This window comes from Hemicordylus capensis, chromosome 4 (assembly GCF_027244095.1).
Source record: "Hemicordylus capensis ecotype Gifberg chromosome 4, rHemCap1.1.pri, whole genome shotgun sequence".
Taxonomy (NCBI): Eukaryota; Metazoa; Chordata; class Lepidosauria; order Squamata; family Cordylidae; genus Hemicordylus; species Hemicordylus capensis.
This window is the reverse complement of record NC_069660.1, coordinates 202,710,844-202,723,945: the sequence shown is the minus strand read 5'-3', so window position 1 is coordinate 202,723,945 and position 13,102 is coordinate 202,710,844. Positions and strand designations below refer to the sequence as shown.

At 42.9% G+C, this 13,102-nt stretch overlaps 1 protein-coding gene across 11 annotated transcripts in view; it reads left to right on the top strand.

Moving 5' to 3' along the window:
• RNF152 (ring finger protein 152) overlaps nucleotides 1–13,102 on the top strand; it is a 67,910-nt gene that overhangs the window by 37,587 nt on the left and 17,221 nt on the right. The window contains exon 3 of one of the 11 annotated variants that reach the window (XM_053247231.1): nucleotides 2,410–2,528. The exons of 9 other annotated variants lie outside the window; for them this stretch is intronic. The gene's annotated coding sequence lies outside the window, so the exon portion shown is untranslated. Of the gene's footprint in view, nucleotides 1–2,409; nucleotides 2,529–11,609; nucleotides 11,633–13,102 lie in introns of those variants that run through there. One more of the 11 variants, XM_053247238.1, reaches the window with a different exon arrangement.

Below are 13,102 nucleotides of genomic sequence, written 5' to 3'. Positions count from 1 at the left end.
ATTCCCTTGGCTTTGTGCTTCAAGGGATTCAGCTTCTGATCCTCACTTAGATCCAGGAGTTCTTGTGATGTATCCACTGTGCAATCCTAGCGTATTCCAGCAAATTCTTCAAAACGAACCAGGATCTGAAGCTGGGACTGTATCAGACGAGAGATTCTGACTTGTTCGAATGCAGGATCAGAAGTAGAATCCTACCTTGTGCCTGAAGGAGAAGAGGCAGCTCCTATATCTGATACTTTGGGATATTGTTTGAAGCCAATATCCAATTCTGTCTTTGTGTGATATTATTATTATTATTATTTCTTGTTTACACAGTCAGACAGGTGTTATTGACTGGTTTGTTTTATCTAGACATCGAGTCCTTCGCAAGCACCAAGGATGGCTGAATCTTATTGTCAATGTTGTTGTTATAGATATCGTCGCAGAATATAGGCTGTTCCCAGTAAAGCTGCTTTTTGTAATTGGCTGATGGTGATTTCTGTGGCCCCTATGGTGTTGAGGTGCTCTTCAAGGTCTTTTGGAACTGCACCCAGGGCGCCAATTACCACTGGGATTATTTTGGTCTTTTTCTGCAGCAGCCTTTCAATTTCAATTTGTAGATCTCTGTATTTTGTGATTTTTTTCTATTTCTTTTTCTTCTATTCTGCTATCCCCTGGTATTGCTATGTCGATTATTTTCACTTGTTTTTCTTTCTTCTCGACTACAGTTATATCTGGTGCATTGTGTGGCAGATGTTTGTCTGTTTGTAGTTGGAAGTCCCATAATATTTTTACATCTTCATTTTCTTCAACTTTTTCAATTTTATGGTCCCACCAATTTTTGGCTACAGGTAGCTTGTATTTTTTGCAGATGTTCCAGTGTATCATCCCTGCTACCTTGTCATGCCTTTGTTTGTAGTCAGTCTGTGCAATCTTTTTACAACAGCTGATTAGGTGGTCCACAGTTTCATCTGCTTCTTTACAAAGGCAGCACTTGCTGTTTGTTGTTGACTTTTCGACTTTTGTTCTTAGTGCCTGTTCTTGTGCAGCCAGTATTAAACCCTCTGTTTCTTTCTTCAAGTTGCCATTCTTAAGCCATTGCCAGGTCTTGGTGATGTCTGATTTTCCACTTATATTGTGCAAATATTGACCATGCAGTGGCTTATTTTTCCATTTTTCTGCTCGGTTCTTGACTTGTTCTTTCTTGTAGGCCTGCTTTGTTTCATTGGTGTTGAATAGTTTCGAGTTATTGACCATTTGAAGTGCATCTTCTTCACTGTCCTTGATATATTCTTCAAGGCCTCTTTTCTCCTCCTCTACTGTTTGATGGACTTGCAGCATTCCTCTTCCACCTGAGCTGCGAGGGAGGTATAGCCTATCAGCATCACTGCGGGGGTGCAGAGCATGATTGATGGTCATGATTTTCCTGGTCCTACAATCCAGCGTCTCTAGCTCTGCCTGGGTCCAGTCTATTATCCCTGCAGTGTATCTGATAACAGGTATAGCCCATGTGTTGATGGCTTGTATGGTGTTCCCGCCATTGAGTTTGGACTTTAGGATTTTTCTAACTCTCCTGATGTATTCACTTCCAATTTTTCTTTTAACTTCAGTGTGTGCGATGTTATCAGCCTGGAGAATGCCCAAGTATTTGTAATGTTCTTTCTCTTCCAGGTTCTTGATCTTGCTTCCATTGGTCAGTTCTTATTCCTTCTGTTTTTCTTATTTTTCCTCTGTTCATTATTAATGTAGCACACTTGTCTAGTCCAAACTCCATTGCTATATCGCTACTGAATATACAGACAGTGTTTAGCAGTGATTCGATTTCTGACTGGGACTTTCCATACAACTTCAGATCGTCCATGTACAGCAGATGGTTGATTTTACTTGATGTTTTAGATGTTTGGTATCCGAGGCCTGTTTTGTTGAGTATTTGTGAAAGTGGGGTCATGGTGATTACAAACAACAGAGGGGATGCTAACCTGTCCAAGTGTCTTGCCATTCATTGTTAACTGTGTACTCCACATGCTCATTGCTTTTTTAAATAAATATCTGAATGTTTTTGCTGACACCAGTTATTTCTAAACATTTTAGTATCCATGTATTATTATTATTTCGATTTCTATACCGCCCTTCCAAAAATGGCTCAGGGCAGTTTACACAGAGAAATAACAAATAAATAAGATGGCTCCCTGTTCCCAAAGGGCTCACATTTAAAGAGAAACACAAGATAGACACCAGCAACAGTCACTGGAAGTACTGTGTTGGCGGTGGATAGGGCCAGTACTCTCCCCCTGCTATATAAAGAGAATCACCACATTAAAAGGTGCCTCTTTGCCCAGTTAGCAGGGGTTAATATCTGAACTGGATAATGTCATTTACTCCTAACACTCATAACCAGTGTTCTCTCTAATTTTTTTCATCTGTGTGCAGAATGAATTTTCTTCTGGCCACCTGTAGCAACGCAGTGTATGTGCACATGCATTCAAGTGGGGCATTCTGATTCAACCTGAGTGGGATCTAACATTAACTGAGCGGACATTAAAAAACTTGTGAGTACACGCATGTTTGCACGCCTTGTAAGCGCGCATATGTGCGCACTGCTCATAACTAAAGGATGTAGCAAATGTTTCAAAGACTAAGGGTGACAAAAATGTCATTTGGCTCTGCATAATTTTACTTTGTTTAATGTCAGCTGGCAGGGGGGCAACCTAGAGCAGGATTATAGTGGATTGATCCCTTCAGCTAGTACTTGGGGAGCAGGGATCCAAAACTACCCAGCTAATGTACACACAGGGCTAAATAAGACAATGAACATCGAGTGCAGTTTGGCTTTAAACTTCCCCAGAACTTTACAGTATTTCCCATTAATTTGACTCTTCCGATGCTGAAGAAGTCTCACATGTGTGAGTCCTCTGAATTCATAAGGTCAGCATTAGGGGAAGCCTTGTTCAGGACACCTAGTTCTTCAGAGGCAAAAAAGGTGGTGAAAAGGTGCAGGATTTTTTCAGTGGAGACATTTGTGTTGTGAAAATTCCCTGCCTAGAAACGTTCGCCAGAGAAGCTGCCTTGTGATGCTTAAAAGATTGGAAAAAACGGGTTTCTTTTAAGGAAAGCCTTTGGGGAGTGAACTTGACTCTTTGTGTTCATATTTGTTTATTTGTAGTGTAGTGTGGTTTAATTGTAATTATAAGATTTTTGTACTGTTCTGTTGTCAGCCACCCTGAGTTTATTTGACTGTATAGGTAAATTGTGCCATCAAGTCAATTTTGACTCCTGTAGCCCACGGAGCTCTGTGGTTTTCTTTGGTAGAATACAGGAGGGGTTTACCATTGCCTCCTCCCATGCAGTATGAGATTATGCCTTTCAGCATCTTCCTATATCACTGCTGCTCGATATAGGTGTTTCTCATAGTCTGGGAAACATACCAGTGGGGAGTTGAACTGGCAACCTTCTGCATGTTAGTTAAGCATTTCGCTGCTGTGCTACTTAAGGTGACTCTTATTTGACGGTAGGATGACCTATAAACTGAAGCAAGCAAGCATGGGAGAGGCATGAAAAAGACAGAGGAGCTTTCCCATCTCTATCTGAGCTATATGTTACGTTGCTCATTTATGTTGCACTTGTGGTTTATGTTACTAATGATTCTTTTTTGTATCTGGTATTGTGCATCTTCTGGAGAAGTGCATCATGCATCAGTGTGTTCCACATGATTCTCGGGCAGCTGTTTTGATCCAATGCATGAGTGTGGTTTGCATTTCCTCTCGACCCAAAACAGCCTCATGAAAATTAAGTGTCATTTCTTCTGTTTTTAATTTCCTATTGCAAAGAGTACCAAGGGGCAGATGGTATATTTTAAGGGGTTGTGCAATCCCATTAATTTTAAACAAGGGAACATTTTAAAAGTTAACCCTTAGTTTGCTGACTTGGCAGACGTTGAGCAGTTCTCCGCCCCTTCCCTTTGCACACAGGCAAGGTTTTTATTTTCTCTTTCATGTTATGAACTTCTCCTGTTGGGCAAGGAGTATAAAAGTTTCCCTGTTCCTGCTACCCTATCTTGGTAGTGAAAAGGCTGAATGGGATTTCAGAAAAGCTCTGTCAGAAGGAGAATACAGGAGACTCTGTAAGATCTGTTTATTTACAAATGTACAAGCAGAGCATTTGGAGAGAAAGCAGACTACTGTAAGAGATAATCACTATTCCTGCATCAAATTCACAAAGAGCAACAGTTGCACACCTCAAATGTTTAGCTTTCTGCTCCCAAACAACTAAGTATTAAGCCAGGGATGGCCAGCTGGAGCCTGTGGGGCTGGATGAGGTGCCCAAAGCTATTTTACCTTTCCCCTGGTGACACTATCCAACTTTAGTCAAGGATATGGTAAACATGTTTGCCTCTTGTTTCACTTGCAAGGGAAATTTCACATTGTCAGAGGGGAGTCCACACTCATGTATTTCTCTTTAGGATTTTTATGTAATCAGTGCCTGAGTAAGTGTATCATTTAATTGAGGAGCCTTTGGTGCAAGGTGGTACCAAATTTGTTATGGAGCCCTGAACTGCTTGTGAGGAGGTTAGTTTGTGCTGCAAATGTGCTTCTGACTTCTGGACCTCTTCCTGGAGAATAATAGTGGCCCCTGAGAATCTAGAAGCTGATCATCTCTGGTCTATAGAACTCCTAGAGTGTAGAAACATGACCAAAACCAATGATCATATCTCTGGGTTTTATCAGAGCAACCCTAGGTCAGTCATCTGAGGTATTCCCAATGCAACAGACGTTTCAGCATATTTAATATGAACTACCAAATGGTCTGGCCTTTGGAGTACCAAAAATCTACCTTTGAGCAAGGAACATATATTGATGTGTATGTGCCAAGTGTATATCATGTTCTTCCCCCGCCAAACTGGTAAGATATGGCTGAGGCAAAAGCCAAACATTGTTGTCAAAAGAAGTGGAGTTGCTTGTATGATATTTAAAAATACTTCTGGGAGACTCTGACTCAAACAAAAGTGACTACAAAACCACTAGAAGAGATTTTGAAACTACAACAGATTCTCACTTACTTGTACCTCTCTCTCTCTCTTTCTGGTAAAGGAAATAAATGTATGCAAACATCTTGGTCAACTTTTAAAATGTTTTTATGTCCTGCTTTATTTTCCCCATGGAAATTCAAAGCAGCTAATATCATACCAATTAACAAACATAATAATCAAGCCACAAAACACAATAAAAGCAGGACAATGGAGGCAGACAAATATCAATTAATTAAAATAAAATCACAGTGCACAGGGAGTCAGCAAAAATTTGGAAATGCAGAGTTACCTTAACAGTTTTTGATAAACTTCTGAGAGACTGGAGGCTAGACTGGTGGAAGAAGTTATGTTATGCATTATAACCCAAACAGAGAAGTGTAGCTGCATTTAAATATAGGCAGGAAGGGTGCCAACCACCTCTTGGGTTGAAGGGAGTTCCATAGGAACACAGAAGCTGCCTTCTACTGAGTCAGACCATTGGTCCATCTAACTCAGTATTGTCTACACAGACTGGCAGCAGCTTCTCCAGGGTTGCAGGCAGGAGTCTCTCTCAGCCCTATCTAACAGCAATGGGACAAATTGTGGAAATGGACGTCGGACATAACCCCCCCCCCCATTACCTGATGTGCCTTGAACTCCCCCACCCCCGAGTTACAGTACTACCTGCATATACTTCATAACCTTGTGGGTTTCCAAATCCTTGTGTGTAAATATTTGTAGATATATCATGTACAAACAACCACTTTGTATATAATTGTGCTTTGGCAACGTACTGTATGCTTTGGTAGTTTGTTGGTTCAATAAAAAATCTTGTCCTATTAAAAAAAAAAATCTTGTCCTATCTGAAGATGCCAGGGAAAGGACTTGGAAGCTTCTGCATGCAAGCATGCAGATCCTCTTCCCAGAGCAGCTCCATCCCCTAAGGCAGCCCCGCATAACAAAAGGCCCATGGAGACTTTTTTGCTGGCCCCCAAATGGGAATATCCTGCAGCAATAGCAGGAGCTATAAAGAGCTCTTGGACTGTCCCCCTGACAACGCAGCAGTAGCTCAGTGCACTTTGCCACTTGAAGCCAGACAAAGTACATGTGGCAGGGGGTTGCTCTTTCAGTCAGTTCCCCCTTCTCTGAGGGGGGCCTTTCCCTGTCATCTTTAGAAACTGCCTTCATTGCCACCCTATGCAATCCTAGCATGTGAGTCACAACAGTGATTTAGGGAGAGGAGAGGACTTGGTTTTTGTTTGGGGATCCCATGCACTCCAGGTGCCCACTAACAGAGCAGGGAGAGGACCTGACCACTATTCTTGTTTAAAACTGTGGGTCCCTTGATGTGGGGGGATTATCCACAAGTAGCTATTGCTTTCATTAATACTGCTAATTAATTTTAATGTAATAATAATGTGCTGAAGATGGACCTTGGCCCCTGCTCACTAAGTCATGGTTGGCTCTGGCTCACCAGAGCATTTGAGCTGTGCATCCCTGCCCTAAAGGGAATATCGTACAGTGCTCAAATGTATCCCATTCAAATGCAAAGCAGAGCATACCCTGCTTAGCAAAGGGGACAATTCATGCTTGCTACCACATAACCAGCTCTCCTCCACAGAGAATGGGTGTCAACTACAGAGAAGGCACAACTTGAGTCATAGGTTTTCTGTGGAAAATGGACACAATTATGTTTAGTGTGGGGTCACCTTAAGTGGCGCAGTGGGGAAATGCTTGACTAACAAGCAGAAGGTTGCTGGTTCGAATCCCCGCTGGTACTATATCGGGCAGCAGCGATATAGGAAGATGCTGAAAGGCATCATCTCATACTGCATGGGAGGAGGCAATGGTAAACCCCTCCTGTATTCTACCAAAGAAAACTACAGGGCTCTGTGGGCTCCAGGAGTCGAAATTGACTTGACGGCACACTTTCCCTTTCCCTATGTTTAGTGTGACATTTCCAGCTGAGGAACCCCTGAGTAGTACATCTCATTAAACAGAGGTAGTGGTGTACTTCAACTTGTATTTGCAAGAAGCCTCAACCTCAGTGTCCTGTGTTCACATTCTGGGCTGTGTCCCCAATGAACTTCCAGAATTGTTTAGCACAGTAGCTGGATAATCGTGTCTCCAGTCTTCCCCAACCATCCCCCGTTGGTTCTTATCTCTTTAATTGGAGACCTGTTGGGATTATTATGGCATGCTGGGATTATTATAGCATGTTGAATGGATTATTGGCATAATCTTGGAATACTAAAGTAGCTGGATTTGAATATGTCATTTTCTCCAGGCAGCAGCAATTTCTGGTGAAATTTGCCCAGCTCACAAGAGAGCTAGAATGTTAAATCCCAAAGTACTTTATGAGGGGAAATTAGCTGTATTCAGTGTATGCCAATGGGACCTTAACCTTAAATTAGCATCTGATGATGTGCTGAGTTGATGGGGCACACCAGTGTTAAAAGTTAATCGCAAATTTATTTGCATGTACATGCATATAATTTCAGTGTAGCTTACTATGCAGCTGGGTGCAGAGCAAAATGTTCTGTCCTCATAGTTCAATTCTTCTTTGACGTGGTCTCTGTCTTCTACACAAATGGGCGATGCGCCTGTGCAGAGACCTCGTCGGAATCTAACAAGCTCAATTCTCCTGCTTTGGGCGGGAACCCCGCCCCCAGCCGCTATATGTGATTGCGCCATGTCTCATCCCCTCAGTCTTTCTTCGCCAGCGCTTCAGTGAACATTGTGGAGTCTGCAGCTCGGCAACTAGTAGGATTCAGCTATCCCCTTGTTGTTTTCTCCTTGCTTTTTAAATTTCTTTCTAATTTTTCTTTATTCTCCGTCTAGTAGTGTTTTCTTTGTGTTTTGTTTTTTGTGGTTTCCCCTCTACTTTGGAGCTCTGATCCCGGCCGGGATGGAGTGTGGTGGCCAGCCAGCCTTCAGCGTTTATGCCGGACACGACAAACTTTTAAAAATGTATCCGCTGTTGATCTAAGATCCCTTTCCCCAATACTCATACCGAGTGTCTCTTGTGTTTGGGGGAATCCCACGTTGTTGAGACCTGTCTTAATTGCCATAACTTCACGAAGCAGGTTCGCAAGAATAGGGCTTCTCGCCTGCACACAGCCCTGTGGGATCTGGCTCTCTGTTCAGAAGCCTTGTCGCTGAAGCAGTCAGTGAAGATGGCTTCATTGGTACAATCGTCATATGTCCATGTCATATGCTTCACCAACTAGCAAGACACAGAGGACTGCTAAGTCGTCGTCTTACTAACTGAGAAAGGCCCCAACCCAGCAACAGTCGCCTTCAGAACGGTCCCTTCATGGCAAGAAGTTCCAACCAAGATAAAAATTGGGTGGCCAGCCCAAAAAGCCAGCTTTTCAAAAACAGTGCCCAAATATCCTCCAGAAGAAACAATGACTTGGGGGTGCTTCAGGACCCGCCTGGTCGCGTTCTTGGCGAGCTGGGACAAAGTGACTACAGACCAGTGGGTCATCACGGTTAGACACCTGGGCTGTGCCCTAGAGTTTTGAGGGCATGACTGGTGTCCAGGATTGTGGTATATGTGTTCCATACTACACCTGTTTGGCCACATGGCATTAAGTACATACGTTTAACCCCAAGCGCGTCTTCGAATGCGCATCATTCAGAGATGGTTTTTGGATGTGTTTGATCCCCTTCAGGATCCAGGCCATCTAGAGCGCACACACCCTCCTTGGGTACAGGCAGTGGCAGAGTGGTGGACAGAGTTTCGGCACTTGAGTGTTTGTACTCCCTTTCAAGCCCCTCGAACCCGCTGTGTGGTCACGACAGACACTTTGGAGCTTGGTTGGGGAGCGCACCTGGACAGACTTTGTCTGAGTGGACACTGGTCCCCCAAGGAGAGGACTCATCAATTATCTGGAGTTGTTGGCCATTTTCAACGCTCTCAAAGGCTTCCTGCCTCTAATTGGGGTTCATTCCGTGCTAATACAGACAATACGACAAAAGCCTATGTCAATTGACAGGGTGGCACGTCCTTAAGGAGCCTGCTGTTTCTGGCACCGGACCTATGGCATTGGCGTGTGGTACATGCGTGTCGCCTCAGGCAGTCCATATTCAGGGTGCGCTGAATGTCCAGGTGGACACTCAGAGCAGAATTACAGTGGTCTCCCACAAGTGGGCATTGCATCAAGGTGTTCTGAAGGACATATTTGTAAATGTCCTGTCCTGTCTTGGACAGGCCCTCGTCTCTATGTGTTTTTCCCATTTCCCCTTATTCCGAGGATCCTGCGCAAACTGAGGATGGATCGGGCCAGGGCAATCCTGATCGCCCCGTGGTGGCCCAGGAGGCCTTGGTTTCCAACCCTGATGTGCTTAGCGAGGAACAACAGATTACTCACCTGTAACTTTGGTTCTTCTAATGGTCATCTGTACTTCAGTATGCCCTCCCATCCTCCCTGCAGGGTTCACTGAAGCTGGACTCTGTGACTGAGGGGATGAGGAGTGGCTCAGCCGCATATAGCGGCTGGGGGCAGGGTTCCCGCCCAAAGCAGGAGAACTGAGCTTGTTAGATTCCGATGAGGTCTCTGCGCAGGCGCATAGCCCATTTGTGTAAAAGTACAGATGACCACTAGAAGAACCAAATTTACAGGTGAGTAACCTGTTGTTTATAATCACTTGGCTGAAACAATAAACAATTTGTTGCATTTGAAAGTGCCTATTTTTTCTTCTCATTCTGGTTCTTTATCTTATACATAAGTAAAACAAAGGTCCATTGCAATGTTGCACTCTCTAGAAATAAGGATCTCTGCTGGAGAGTCAGGCCATTCTCCAAATGAAACTGCTTTAAAGAAAGCATCCATGATGTCAACTATGTGTATCTAGATTGTCAGATTGTTACCTCATTTGCTGCTGATGTGCATGAAATAAGGAGGTGCAGTCCACGTCCCAGAATCTGTCACTGTTTGTTCTCTACTTCATGTATTTTTGTGAAAAATCCTGTCCTTCTGGTGGCGAGGAACAAGCTTTTGAATTAATGGTATTGTGCCCTCTTCCTACTGCTCCTGCTTCATTATTTAAGTCTTCTTTGAAAGGGTAGATTTGCATGATCACACTCATGCATCTATTCCCTTAGAAGTTTTTTTAGTTGCCTACTTAATTTCTTTCTTTTTTTTTAGTAGAAGCTAAACCTGGGTACTTCATTATGCTGAAGCCTGTTGATACCTGGAGCCTATTGCTACTTGATAATATCTTGAGGTTCCCCATCTCCTTTTTGGCAAAATGTGTAGATGCTTTATGAAAAAAAATGTGGGTTTTAAAAACCCACAGTATATATGAGTAGGAAGAACTGCATATTCTTAGGAAGTGAAACAGTGAGTAATAAAAGAGAAATTAAATCTGAGGGTAGTACAGGTTCAGATGAACACTGTTGTTTTCTAGGGACAATGTCACAAGCATAATTCAGCATAGAGGGCACAATGTATATGTGTTTTATAAAGTCTAGTCTAAGTTTTACCCATAGGCAATCAGTTGTGTTTGCTTTTGTGATTTCTAATAGGCCCCAAACAATCGTTCTGCTAATTAGGAAAACAAGACCAGCTTCTCTTTTTGAACATCTGCTTGGGCTCATTGCTGTTTCTATATAAATCAGTGTATTGTGGGATGGCATTGGGCTGAACCCATTTCCTCCTTTCTCCCCTGAGGGTGTAGCTCATTCTTTTGCAGAACTAATGATTGTAAACACACTTAATACTTCATTGCCATGCAAAAGGAAAGCGTCTATCTCAAAGACAAGAGGCATATATGTACTGTAAGTGAAGACCTTGCATATGAAACAATACTGATTATGATTATCAATATTAATAAAGCATAAAAAATCATGATCATTGTCATAATAACATAACATACCTCACATTTTTAAAAGGGGAAGTCAGATATATTTCCTGTTTTATGTTTATATGTTTTGTTTTATGTTTAATAATAATAATAATAATAATAATAATAATAATTCAATTTCTATACCGCCCTTCCAAAAATGGCTCAGGGCAGTTTACATAGAGAAATAACAAACAAATAAGATGGCACCCTGTCCCCAAAGGGCTCACATTCTAAAAAGAAACATAAGACACACACCAGCAACAGTCACTGGAAGTATTGTGCTGGGGGTGGATAGGGCCAGTTACTCTCCCCCTGCTAAATAAAGAGAACCACCACGGTAAAAGGTGCCTCTTTGCCCAGTTAGCAGAGGAAACTATGTCAAAATGTATAGGGGGGAAAGTCAAAAGGAAAGAGTTATTGTAACAACCCAGGAGTTTTCAAATTTGCACATAATGGCTACAGTCTAATAAAATGAAGCATGCTGTAGCCCATTTAAATAAGTTCGTTTCAACATGTTTAACTGCTTTGGATTGCAACTGGTGTCTTAGCCCCATTTACAGTAGCCCACTTCAGACGACATTGTCTGAAGCCCCACTCATGTCATGCTTATAGCACTGAAAGTGGATAGGAAGTCCCTCCCTGGTGCTGTCACTCACCACCTCCAGCCATCCACTCACTGTTATCGTGCTGTTTGTGTGAAGGGGGAAGCACTGTAACCATTGTGGCCAGCACTTTCATGAGTGGCAGCCTGGAGTGACAGTGATGGGGTGGAACTTCCTACCTGCTTTCAGCTCTGTAAGCATGAGTTATTCTTCAGGGAATAATGTCTGAAGAGGGCTAGTGTATACTCCCAGGGGCTATATCTCTGCAACAGATTATCTTGTATATAGACTTATTTGTAATTATTTAATGAGCATACCTACCTGGAATCAGATTGATGGTTTTGAGGCATATAAACAGCCTGAAAATGGTGTGTGTGAAGGGATCAACTTCTAAAACATGTTCTCAGCTTACAAAAACCTCTTTGTCTGATTATCTGGTGGGGAATCCTTCTCTAGACTGACTAGACTGGTTGTTATTTCCATGTCTGAATAGTTCACAATATCTGCAGTGCCTTATGGTGGGTTGTTAATGAATGAGATAAATTTCTGTTCTAAAGAGCATTAATATAAACTAGCCAGTGCCGCACAGAGCATCTGTGCACTCTTTGGGGCTGGCGGTTACCTCTTCCCCCCACCTTCTGCCCTAGTCTCTGCTTCTGGGCCCAGCTGCCTCTACTCCCCACTGCCACTTCTGCCCTCCCCTTTATTTCCCCCATCTTGGGCCTTGCCTCCGTGGCCGGGCCGGGCCCGCCACCGCCTCTGGCCTCCATGGCCGGGCCCGCCACCATGGCGGCAACCAATCCTCCTGGGTGCGCCTCAGCCAATCAGGCCTGTCCACTGCCCAGCCAATAAGCTGAGTGCTGGGACGCACATTTCAAGGCACACCCAGGAGAATTATATATAGAGATAATATGTTCCTGAGTAAATAACACACGTAATACTTCATTACCATTAGTTCCCTATAACTATAATCATTGTAATTGGTGATTATTTCTATCTAGTCCACAATCATTTAAGGGCTAGATTCCCCCCCCCCCGATACAAAATTAGGCTTTCAGCAACCTCATTTCTGCATGAAATGTCAGATTCCAAACACATCACAGATGATGAACACACACCTATACAACCTGTTCTATCAAAAGATTACTGAAATGGGTGAACAGGAGCTTCCCCAAAACCAGAGGCTTGGTTCAGACATCCCAGCAGCTGGTCACCAGAGCATGATTTGGTGACTGGGAGGACGCTGTGGGTTTAGGTACTCCCTCATCCCCTTCTTGGGCATAGATTCCTTCCTGCATTTCCTAGTTTGTTCCAGCCATAGCTTCCTATAATACCCTTACAGAGCACAAGTTATGTGATTTCACTCAGAAACGGAGCAAAGACTGAAGTGGGGCCAAAAAAAGACCTTGATTACACATCTAGTTCAATCTGTGTGATCAATCCATTTTCTTTGTCTCCAGGTACAGAAGAGGACATCTGTGTATGTGAGATAAGAACAGTATCCCATTCAAGTAGTGAAAAGTCAGCATTTCCAGGAGTCAGTGCATTTTATAGTGCCACTAGTTGATTGTTATAATTATTTTTATTTTAGATAATTGTATTGATAATAGACTATGGGAGGGGGCTTTTTTTTCTTTTTAAGCAAGTAGTTTAACTCTTTTTT